Source organism: Cebus imitator, unplaced genomic scaffold (genome assembly GCF_001604975.1).
Source record: "Cebus imitator isolate Cc_AM_T3 unplaced genomic scaffold, Cebus_imitator-1.0 Scaffold426, whole genome shotgun sequence".
Taxonomy (NCBI): Eukaryota; Metazoa; Chordata; class Mammalia; order Primates; family Cebidae; genus Cebus; species Cebus imitator.
In genome coordinates, this window is record NW_016107741.1 from 688,112 (window position 1) to 698,090 (window position 9,979).

At 52.0% G+C, this 9,979-nt stretch overlaps 1 protein-coding gene across 5 annotated transcripts in view; it reads left to right on the forward strand.

Annotated features, from left to right (window-relative positions):
- The first annotated feature begins 427 nt into the window (after window positions 1–427).
- TBL1X (transducin beta like 1 X-linked) overlaps window positions 428–9,979 on the forward strand; it is a 248,686-nt gene continuing 239,134 nt past the window's right edge. For 2 of the 5 annotated variants that reach the window (XM_017509906.2, XM_017509910.2), the window contains exon 1: window positions 428–767. The gene's annotated coding sequence lies outside the window, so the exon portion shown is untranslated. Of the gene's footprint in view, window positions 768–2,634; window positions 2,765–9,979 lie in introns of those variants that run through there. The other 3 variants (XM_017509904.2, XM_017509909.2, XM_017509905.2) reach the window with 2 other exon arrangements.

Sequence of the window (9,979 nt, forward strand, 5' to 3'; positions counted from 1 at the left end):
GGAGGTCTCTCTTCCTGTCTTAGGTTCTTTTGGGGTCCAATGAGTGTATGATAAAAGCTATTGACTCTTTCCGGTGGGATTGTTTGGATATATTATCAAACAGGCAAGATGAATTCTGAGCTCCTTTGCATTGCCAATTATAGGAGATCAGCTGTAAATCCTGGCCACACTGGACTCCAGTTTGAGAGTGAGGATTTCCACTACTTTCCCATACTTTAAATGATTGGCATCTGCCAAGTAATCAAAACATACAAAGAGGCCTTTTAACCAAGTTTAGCTTGGAATTTCCAACTGCTAACCACAAGCGTCTGGTAAGCTAGGAGGCCGGTTGGCTGCGCAGCTACTCCAGAGTGTGCGGTAGCCGAGGGCTGCGTCCGCGTAAAGCCCAGAGCTGTAATGATGTCAACTTGTTATTTACTTTCCAAATCTGAATGACTGAGCAAGGCGAAAGGAGAATCAATCAACCACAATGTGACCCTACAGGCGGAAAAAACTCAGCGCTCCCACCAGCAGGCGGTGGGGGAAGGGAAGCACGTGTAGCCAGGGCAGGGTTGCATCATGAGCTAGCTCAGGTTTTCTATTGCACCCTTCGTTTTTCGATTGCATGTAATACCTCAGCATCAGTCTGCACAAGCCCAGGGAGCCCGGGAGCAACGAAGGGCAGGCTCAAGGGAAGGCCCCACCAAGTCCTTCTGGGGGGCCTTGAATGGCAACTGATACATAATAAGACACAATCCATTCTGCTGATTCACAATTATGGAGACTGTGTAAGTGTGTATTTTTTTATTGATGTCCTTAAATGATGATGGTGTAGCAATAGTCGTTTTGCATCATTGAGGTTTTACAGCAATATTTTGCAGGGTAATTTTGAGGTCCGCCTTTTTGATGGAGGACCGGCCCGTTAAAAACTCACCTCAGGCCAGGCGCGGTGGCTCACGCCTGTAATCCCAGCACTTTGGGAGGCTGAGGCGGGCGGATTGCCTGAGGTCCGGGAGTTCGAGACCAGTCTGGCCAACATAGTGAAACCCCGTCTCTGCTAAAAATACAAAAAAATTAGCCGGGCGTGGTGGCTTGCGCCTGTAATCCCAGCTACTCGGGAGGCTGAGGCAGGGGAATTGCTTGAATCAGGGAGGTGGAGGTTTCATTGAGCCGAGATCGTGTCACCGTACTCCAGCCTGGGTGACAGTGCGAAACAGTGCCAGACTACATAAAAACAAAAAACAGAAAACCTCACCTCGGGTCCCCCTCCCCCCACAACCAGAACAACAAATGGTCTAGTGTTCGAGGAAGAGCAAGTGAGTTTATAGTTTATATTTCTGAGTGTACCGGGCTCTTAGCACGAAGCTTATTATATAGTAAAGGAAGGGGCAAACTTATTTGAAAAATATTCAACAAGGCTGACCCAAGAGGTGCTGGGGAGGGGGAGCGGAGATCTGTTTAACTGGATTAAGGTTGTGAGTCGTGGGGAGTCGGCACCAAGGTGGAGGGGAGGAAGGAGCGCTGGGTACTTGGGTGCACCAGGGCCAGGCCGTGTAAGCCATTACATCAAACACTTTCCAAGGGCCCGAGGGCTGAAGCCTAGGGGTGGGGGTGGGGGTGATGAAGCCCGCTGGCCCAAGTTCCCTAACCTGCTCCTCAGCCCCCACCCCCGAGCTCCGGCCACTCTGACGGGGTCTGAGTTTGTCCCTAAGCATTTCTGGCTCTTCCTGGGAGGTGTTTTGCAAAGGTGGAGGCTCCACCGGAGTCCCCACTTTTTGAGGTGGGGAAAGATAACTGGGGTGTCTTCTAAAACGCCGATTTTGAGGTAGATACACCCTTGGGCAGGTGGCTGGCGTTCTGTCGGGGCAGCCGGGTTGCTTCCTTTTTGGGGTGGGGGAGGGTAACACTTTAGCAGTGATCGAGGTTCCCCTGCCCGCTAGAAACCGAGGGGGTGGCCGAGGTTCCTGTCCCCTCCAGGCAGTCGTGAAAAGGCTGGGTTTGGGATGAAATGGGGGTAAGCCTGGCTTCCTCTCAGTCCCACGGGGGCCACGGGGAAGGGACCGGGCCCGGGCAACTAGGGAGAGGCCCGGGTTCCCCTCACCCACCCTAGGCGTGGGGGAGCGGGGCGAGCTGGGTAGGGACGCTAGTCCCCCGACCAAGGGGCAGGGGCTGGGTTGGGACGCGGGTCTCCCAGTAGGTGCCGTGGGGGAGGGGCGGGGCTGGAGTCTCTATCCTCGTGGGGGAGGGGCGGGCTCGGGACGCGGCCCCCCCGGGGCGCAGGGGCGGGGCCGGGTGGGACACGGGGTCGCCTCCCACGGCCGCGAGGGAGGGGCCGGCGGCGGGGGCGGCCCCCCTGGCGGTCCTCCCAGCTGGAGTCCGCGCGCTCGCGGCCGCTCCCCGCGGAGGTCATTGCCCGAGCCAGTCCCTCCCGCCGTCCCGCTCCCTCCCGCCGTCCCGCCCTCTCCCGCCGCCGCCGCCGCCGCACCCGCCTCAGCGCCCCCACTCCGCGCTCGGGAGCGAGGAGCCGCCAGCGCCCCCGCCCCGCTGCCGCCGCCGCAGCTCCCTCCGGCCGCCATTCGCCACCGAAACTTTCCAGCGCCCGCGCCCTCTCCGGGACTCGGCGGCGGCGGGGCGGGGGCGGCCCAGGGGCGGCGTGCAGCTGCTCCGGGGCGCCGGGCCCTCTTCGGCCGCCGCACGGCCGGGGCTCGGAGGCTGCCAGCTGGAGGGAGGGTCGGAGCGCAGCCGGGCGCGCGGCGCCGCCACAAGTTGCGCTGCTCGCGGTGAGGTGAGTGCGCGGGGCTCGGCGGGCCAGGCGCTGGGTCCGCAAACTTCTGCGGGGAGGCGGGTTCCGCGCTGACCCTCGGGGGTCCGGTCCGCGACTCAGGGCGCCCGGACGCTCCTCCCGCCCCTGGAACTCCTGGAGACGCAGGTCGCTAACTGTCCCCGCGGCGCTCGGACTGGGGTGCGGCGCGCTCCCCGGAGGCTGAACAATACCCCGAGGTGGCGGTTCCCCAAAGTGCGGGCGCGCGGTGGGGGAAGGAGACGGAGGTCGGCTGGGGGCTCCTTTGTTTTGGGGAGGGGAAGGCGGCCGGTAAGTTTCGGGAAGCGCTCGGCTTCTCCTACGGTGCCTCTTTGTCTGCCGATCCTGGCGCTTACTGGGCTAAACCTGCGCCGCCTTGGGCTCGGGGACCCGGAGTGGAGGGCGGTGGCGGGATTTCCCCGCTGTTGGGTAGGGGAGCCCCATTCATCCCCGCGACTCGGGCCGGCCCGCCCGGACCCGGGTGGAAGCGCAGCTGCGCAGAGTGGGGCGAGTGGCTGGTGAGGCGGCGCGGGCTCCGCGTCTGCTCAGTTTCTGAAGCGCAGAAACTGTCAAGGAAGTCGGGAGCCCCTGTCCTCTGCCCATCTCCCCGGCCCGAGCGCACGACCGGGCTGGGGGCACCCCTGGCCCGCCGAGGGTCTGCAGAGCGCCGCCCGGGGAGAGCGCAGACCTGTTGCTGCCCCTGGGCTCTGGCGGGGCGGGTGGGGTGGGTCTCGCAGATCCAGAGCTCTAGCCTTGCTCCGGGGGACCTTCCCTAACGATGGGACCGGTGCTCGGAGTGCGGTATGGGGAGTGCGCCTTCGGGAGTCGGGGATGGCCGGATATGTGACAACCGTGGGTTGCTGGAGCCCCGCTGGTGCGGGTGTAGGGCCTGGACTTCAAGTGCATCGCCTGTGCGCGGTCATACCGGGGCCAGGGCTCGCTCGCTGCAAGGCCTCGTGTTCCCCCAGCCAGCTGCGTTGGACGTTCCACAAAGGTAGGGACCGACTTTTATTTTCGAGTCAGTCAGTGATGTTCTGGAGCAAAACCTAAAAAGAAACAGAAACCCACCCTCTATTGTATTTGTAACTGTTTCTGCTTTGCATTGTCATGTGTGGCTTGACCTGCCTTCTGGATGTTTTCCTCTCCCGACACGCCGCCGAGCCCCTGGTTTAACCTGGAAGGGGACCTCCCTGCTAAGGTCCCGGGCCACGGCTTTGGTGTCGGGAAGTGGCTCTTGACCATTTTATGAAAAGTTTATAAGTCCTTCCTAGAAAAGATGTAATTAGGAAAAATAAAATCCAGAAAAATGTTGAGTATGACACGCTTATTTTATAGGGTTGTCATGTCTCAGGTGTGCTGCAGATTTTTGTGGAAAGCCACCAAACTGCATAACTAATACAAACAACGAAAGTCGTTCACCACTGGATCACCAGCCCTTAAGGCGATTCCAGCCCTTCAGAGTACACACACCTGTAGGACTGACATGGAGATGTGACATGGCGTAGTGCAGCCACCCTCGCTTCCCCACCCGCAGGCATTTTGCCCCTTTACTGGGCTCAGAGAACTTCTCCCTGCCAGTAGTTTAAAGAGGAAACAGTTTGCAAAAAATAATAACTTTATTGTAGACACACTTAGAAGTGAATGTTTCAAATTCTGGAGTTTTCCCATCAATTATATCAGTACCACTGGTTCTGTGCATCATCTTAGTTAGAAGCTTTTTTTCACCTTTTAAGGTGATGAGCAGAGGCCATCTCCAGCAGGTCCTGAGTGTCAGGAATTCAGATTCTCTGATCCACTCCTGCTGGATAGGAGAACACCTCCGTTAGAACCTGAGCCTGGCCTCTTCCCAGTTTTCTGCAGGGTGTCCAGATTCGGTGCTTTGCCCCGCAGCACTGCCCTGGGAGCCTCCAGGCCTAGCTCATCATCACAGCTTCTCTGCCCAGCGAGGCAAGACAGACCATCCTTGCGCTGCTTTCCTGATGCCTTGCATTTGCCTTTTATCCTCCCTTAGGAAAAACAAAAATACCTAGTACGCTACATTCGAGAGGTTGTTAATCTTTCACTACCACATGCATTGAAAAATCAGTTTCAGCCAGGAAGCAACACTAAAGGCATATTGTAAACACTTCTTTTTTTAGTTGGAAAGATAAACTTTTTCCCCATAACTATTTTTAGTGAGAGGGAGGTAACTGACCTCTTGAGCAGGAGAATGGGCTTGAGTTTTTCCCTCTGGTCTTGCCCCTCCACTCCCACCCTCACTTTCTGTGGGGCTTGACCAAATGGACCATGCTGGCCAGACTGGCAAACATGAAACCTACCAGAACCCAAAGAAAAGCTGGATGTGGGAAGGGGCTGAAGGAGTCCAAAGGTTCCTAAAGGGCAAAGAGAGCCTAGGCTGTGAACAGGAGTTTCACATCTCCAGGGGAGAAAGGCAGCTGTTAAGGAGTCCACCCGGGCTGCTGCCTGCCTGGCCAGGGAGAGCCTGACTTCGGATGGATGCGCCACCCAAGCCAGCCCCCTGCGGCGCGGCCATCCCCATCAAATATTTACAGAGAATCTGCTGCATGTCTGAAGGTTGCAGAAGTGAATTGGAAGCTGTTACAAATGGAATTGGAACAAATTTAAAGTTAAGATGAAAGAGAGAATTTGTTGAGTTTTCAGAGGAAGTTGGGTACTGTTTCCTTTTCTTGCCGAGGTTTGTTCTTGGCCGATGGGATCAGAGAGATTGAGATGGGGTGTGATAGGCGGTGGGTTCAGGAGACAGGGAAGGTTTAGAAATGAAGGTAGAAAAGATGCTTGGTTATTGGAACAGTATTTTCAACGTTGAGCTCTGGAATTTTGCAGCCAACTCATGGTTCTCATCTGGGACAGTTTTGTCCCGCACCTTCGAAGGGGGCATTTGCTAATGTCTGGGGAAATTTCCCTTCCTGCAACTGTTCAAATGAGCAAACAGGTTGGACCAGCTGGGTGTGGACCTGCATTTTCCTTGTGGAGGCCCTCTTCCAAGTGTCAGTAGGAAAAGGGCTCCCAGTGCGTGGCCCTGCTGCAGGACCCTGGCCTCTACGTCCAAGTGAGCCCCAGAGGTGCCCCAAGCCCTGCCTGGTCATGGGGAATCTGGGCTCCCACTGGACTTGGGTGCTGGGGACAGCTATGAGGGAAATCTACTTTGCAGCCGGCTTGCCCTGCCCTGACTGCCCGCTTTGGGCAAATCAGTGAACTTCCCTAACATTAATTTTCTCATTGAGAGAGGAGATGGGTAGGGGTGTGTATATATATAGGGGAGGAGGGAGAGAGAGAGATTTCCCAGGCTTCTTGTATTAAAGGAGATAGAATTATTATAGTTTTTGTTTAGTTTTTATTTATTTATTTTGAGACAGTGAAACTATTATAGCTCACTGCAGCCCCAACCTTCTGGGCTCAAGCGATCCTCCCGCCTCAGCCTCCCAAGTAGCTGGGACTATACCTAGCAATTTTTTAGTTTTTATTTTTAGTAGAGATAGGCTCTCACTGTGTTGCCCAGGCTGGTCTCAAACTCCTGGCTGGGCTCAAGTGATCCTTCCTCCTTGGCCTCCCCAAGTGTTTGAGATTACAGGTATGAGCCACTTTACCCAGTCAAAGGAGATGGAATTATTATAATGGTTGTAGCCTAACATGCTTTTTTTTTAAAATTATTTTTCCTGAGATGAACTCTTGCTCCTATGCCCAGGCTGGAGTACAGTGGTACCATCTCGGCTCACTGCAACTTCCACCTCCCGGGTTCAAGAGATTCTCCTGCCTCAGCCTCCTGAGTAGCTGGGATTACAGGCATGCCCCACCACACCCGGCTAATTTTTGTATTTTTAGTAGAGATGGGGTTTCACCATGTTGGCCAGGCTGGGCTCAAACTCCTGGCCTCAGGTTATCCTCCCTCCTCAGCCTCCCAAAGTGTTGGGATTAGGGGCATGAGCCACTGCACCCAGCAGAGACTAACATGCTTATATTTTCCTGTTTTCTGAAATTGAGAATTGGGTCTGGAAAGGTATCACCATCAGTCATGATGGTGTCTAGTAGTTTGCTTGCTTTTTTTCCCTTATCTTTTCCCTCTTACATTTAGGGCTATATCTATATAATTTTATTTTTTTAATTACCATATGGTAAATCTGGCTCTTTGGATGTATAGCATTATGAGTCTTGACAAGTGCATACATTGGTGTGGCCACCGTCATAATCAGGAGAGAGAACAGTCTCCTCATCCCAGAGATGTTTGTGGCTCTCCCACAGTTCGTCCACAGTCACCCCCACTGCCCTGAATCTGGGGCATCCGCCCATCTGCTCTGCAAGTCTTGGGGATCCCATCTGAATGTAACACATGGTGGAATGCGTTAGGTGAATCCATCCACTCTTCCAGCACCACCTTTGCCTCCTCTCTCTGATGACACATGAACTTCATGCCTCTGTGTGCTTTGGCCAACCTGCTTTTCTTAGAACAGCACATTTTGCACTGTAGATGTTATCACAAGCAAGGAAAAGAACAGCTTTGCTTCTTAATGTAAGAAATCACAGTGGGAAAAAAAAATCAGGTGTGTTGTTGAGGCTGCTAAAGCTTTGCTTCTTTAAAAAATTTTTTTTTTAATTTTTCTGGATACGTAGGTGTATATAGTTATAGAGTACATTAGATATTTTGATATAGTCTTGAAATGTGTAATAATCACATCATGGAGAATGGGGGTATCCATTTCCTCAGGCACTTATTCTTTGTGTTACAAACAATTCAGTTATGTTCTTTTAATTATTTGCTCCTTTTCCTTTTTTTTAAATTTTGAGATAGAGTCTTACTCTGTCACCCAGGCTGGAGTACAGTGGCACAATCTTGGCTCACTGTAACCTCTACCTCCTGAGTTCAAGCGATTCTCCTCCTCATCCTCTGTAGTAGCTGGGACTACAGGCATGTGCCACCATGCTTGGCTAATTTTTTTGTATTTTTAGTAGAGATGGGGTTTCACCATATTGGTCAGGCTGGTCTCGAACTCCTGGCCACAGGTGATCCACCTGCTCGGTTTCCCAGTGCCTCTCTCTCTCTCTGTCTCTCTCTCTCTCTCTCTCTCGTTCAAGCAATTCTCCTGCCTCAGCCTTCCCAACAGCTGGGATTACAAGCGCCCACCACCATGCCCAGCTAATTTTTGTATTTTTAGTACAGATGGGTTTTCACCATATTGGCCAGGCTGGTCTCTTGTTCAGGCTGGTCTTAACTGCTGACCTCAAGTGATCCACTTGCCTCGGCCTCCCAAAGTGCTGGGATTACAGGCATGAGCCGCTGTGCTGTGCCTGGCCATTTGCTCTTTTTATCTATGCCAGTTAGTTCTTGCTACCTCATTGGTTCAGGTGGGACATTTTCTGATGTTGTTTTTTTGTTTTTATTTTTGGTTTTTTGAGACCGAGTTTCTTTCTTGTTGCCCAGACTGGAGTGCCATGGCATGATCTCAGCTCACTGCAACCTCTGCCTCCCGGGTTCAAGCAATTCTCCTGCCTCAGCCTCCTGAGTAACTAGGATTACAGACGTGTCACCAGGTCCGGCTAATTTTGTATTTTTAGTAGAGATGGGGTTTCACCATGTTGATCAGGTTGGTCTCAAACTCCTGACCTTGGGTGATCCACCTGTCTCAGCCTCTGAAAGTGCTGGGATTACAGGCATGAGCCACGGCGCCTGGCCTCTGATGTCCTTTTAGAGGATGTTACCCTCACCTTTTTGCACAGTCCTACTGAAAGATTGTTCATATGTAAAATGGTTATAGTCTTGGCTTTAGTTTCAAAAATAGGACACACGTTCATGAAGAATCTTTGCCGTTTTCCCAATAGGTTAATAATGTGGATATAAAATAGCCTAAAAAAATCAAGTTGTTTTTGCATTTGTTTGTTGTAGAAATAAAAAACTGAATTCCTATGTCTGTCCTTCTATGGAGCTGCTAACCTGTATTTTACTTTGGGCTGTAATGTTGCTTTCTGTGATCTCATGAAGTGGCATGTTTTCTAGAATAATTTTTGTCCTGGCGGTTTGGTGACTTTTGTCATGCCTGAGGTGGTCTGCCTGGTTGTGTGAAGTCACAGAACCTGTGCATGTCCTAGCATGTAGACTCAAAGGGCTGGATGAGTGGCCTCAAGCCTTCCCCTCCCTCCCAGGTGTGAAGATTTGGTTTGGAAGACAGACCATGCTTCAAGGTCTGGGAAGACATGTTTTTTTCAGACTGGTTAAGGATGATGGTTTTATGTTAACTAAACATTGGGATACAGTGACAGTTGTTTATGTCCTGTGCCTAGAGGATCAGTTTTCCCATGATTAAAATAAGCAGTACTTTAGTAAACATTGTTAAGTTAGTTGCGCATTTTCGTTTAGAAACCCACAGCTAGTTGGAAGGTGCTTTGTGCTGCTGGGTGCCTCTGAGTAATTCCTGGGAGTGCGGCAGTTCTCCAGTCCCAGGAGATCCTGTGAAAGAAGCACAAACAATGCTCACAGCAAAACGCACAGTGTTTGTTCTTGACCTGGGTGTCTGCCTTGAATTCCTGTCATTTTTCCTATCTTGGTGGATGTAGCCGGAATGCTTTAAAGAGAACATGAGAGTTTTCTCTGCTTGTTTCCCTTGAGCCTGGAACTGAGATTAAGACCCCAGATAGCCTGCACAGGGCTCTTTCCTTTCTGGAACACCTGCCCAGGCTAGAATATGAAAGTAGGGAGGAGTTGAGGCTCTTCCCAGCCAGCTCTCCAAGACGCCGAAACCTTCCTTCAGGTCTGTTGAGAACTGCATCCCCAGCACCATCATGTCAGAGCAATCAGAGAGGGGCATGTGTTGTCGCCTTTTGGGAAGCTTGACTCATTCCAGTTAGGGACCTGCCTGTTGTTAGAGGATGCTTTTTATACTTCCGTGTGAACATGCAGTATAATTCAATGCTGCAAGCATTTCTACTTGTCTGAATTTCCTGATAGGAATTTGGACAAAAAGAAGCTTATTGTACATGGTGCCGTTTTATTTCTTAAATCAATAATAACAAATATTTTATTTTCAGAAATGGGATCTTGCTCTGTTGCCCAGGCTGGAGTGCAGTGAGATGATCATAGCTCACTGAAGCCTTGGATTTCTGGGCTCAAGTGATCCTTCTGCCTCAGCCTCCCAAGTAGCTGGGACTATAGGCACAAGTCACAATCCCCAGCTTTTTTTTTTTTTTTTT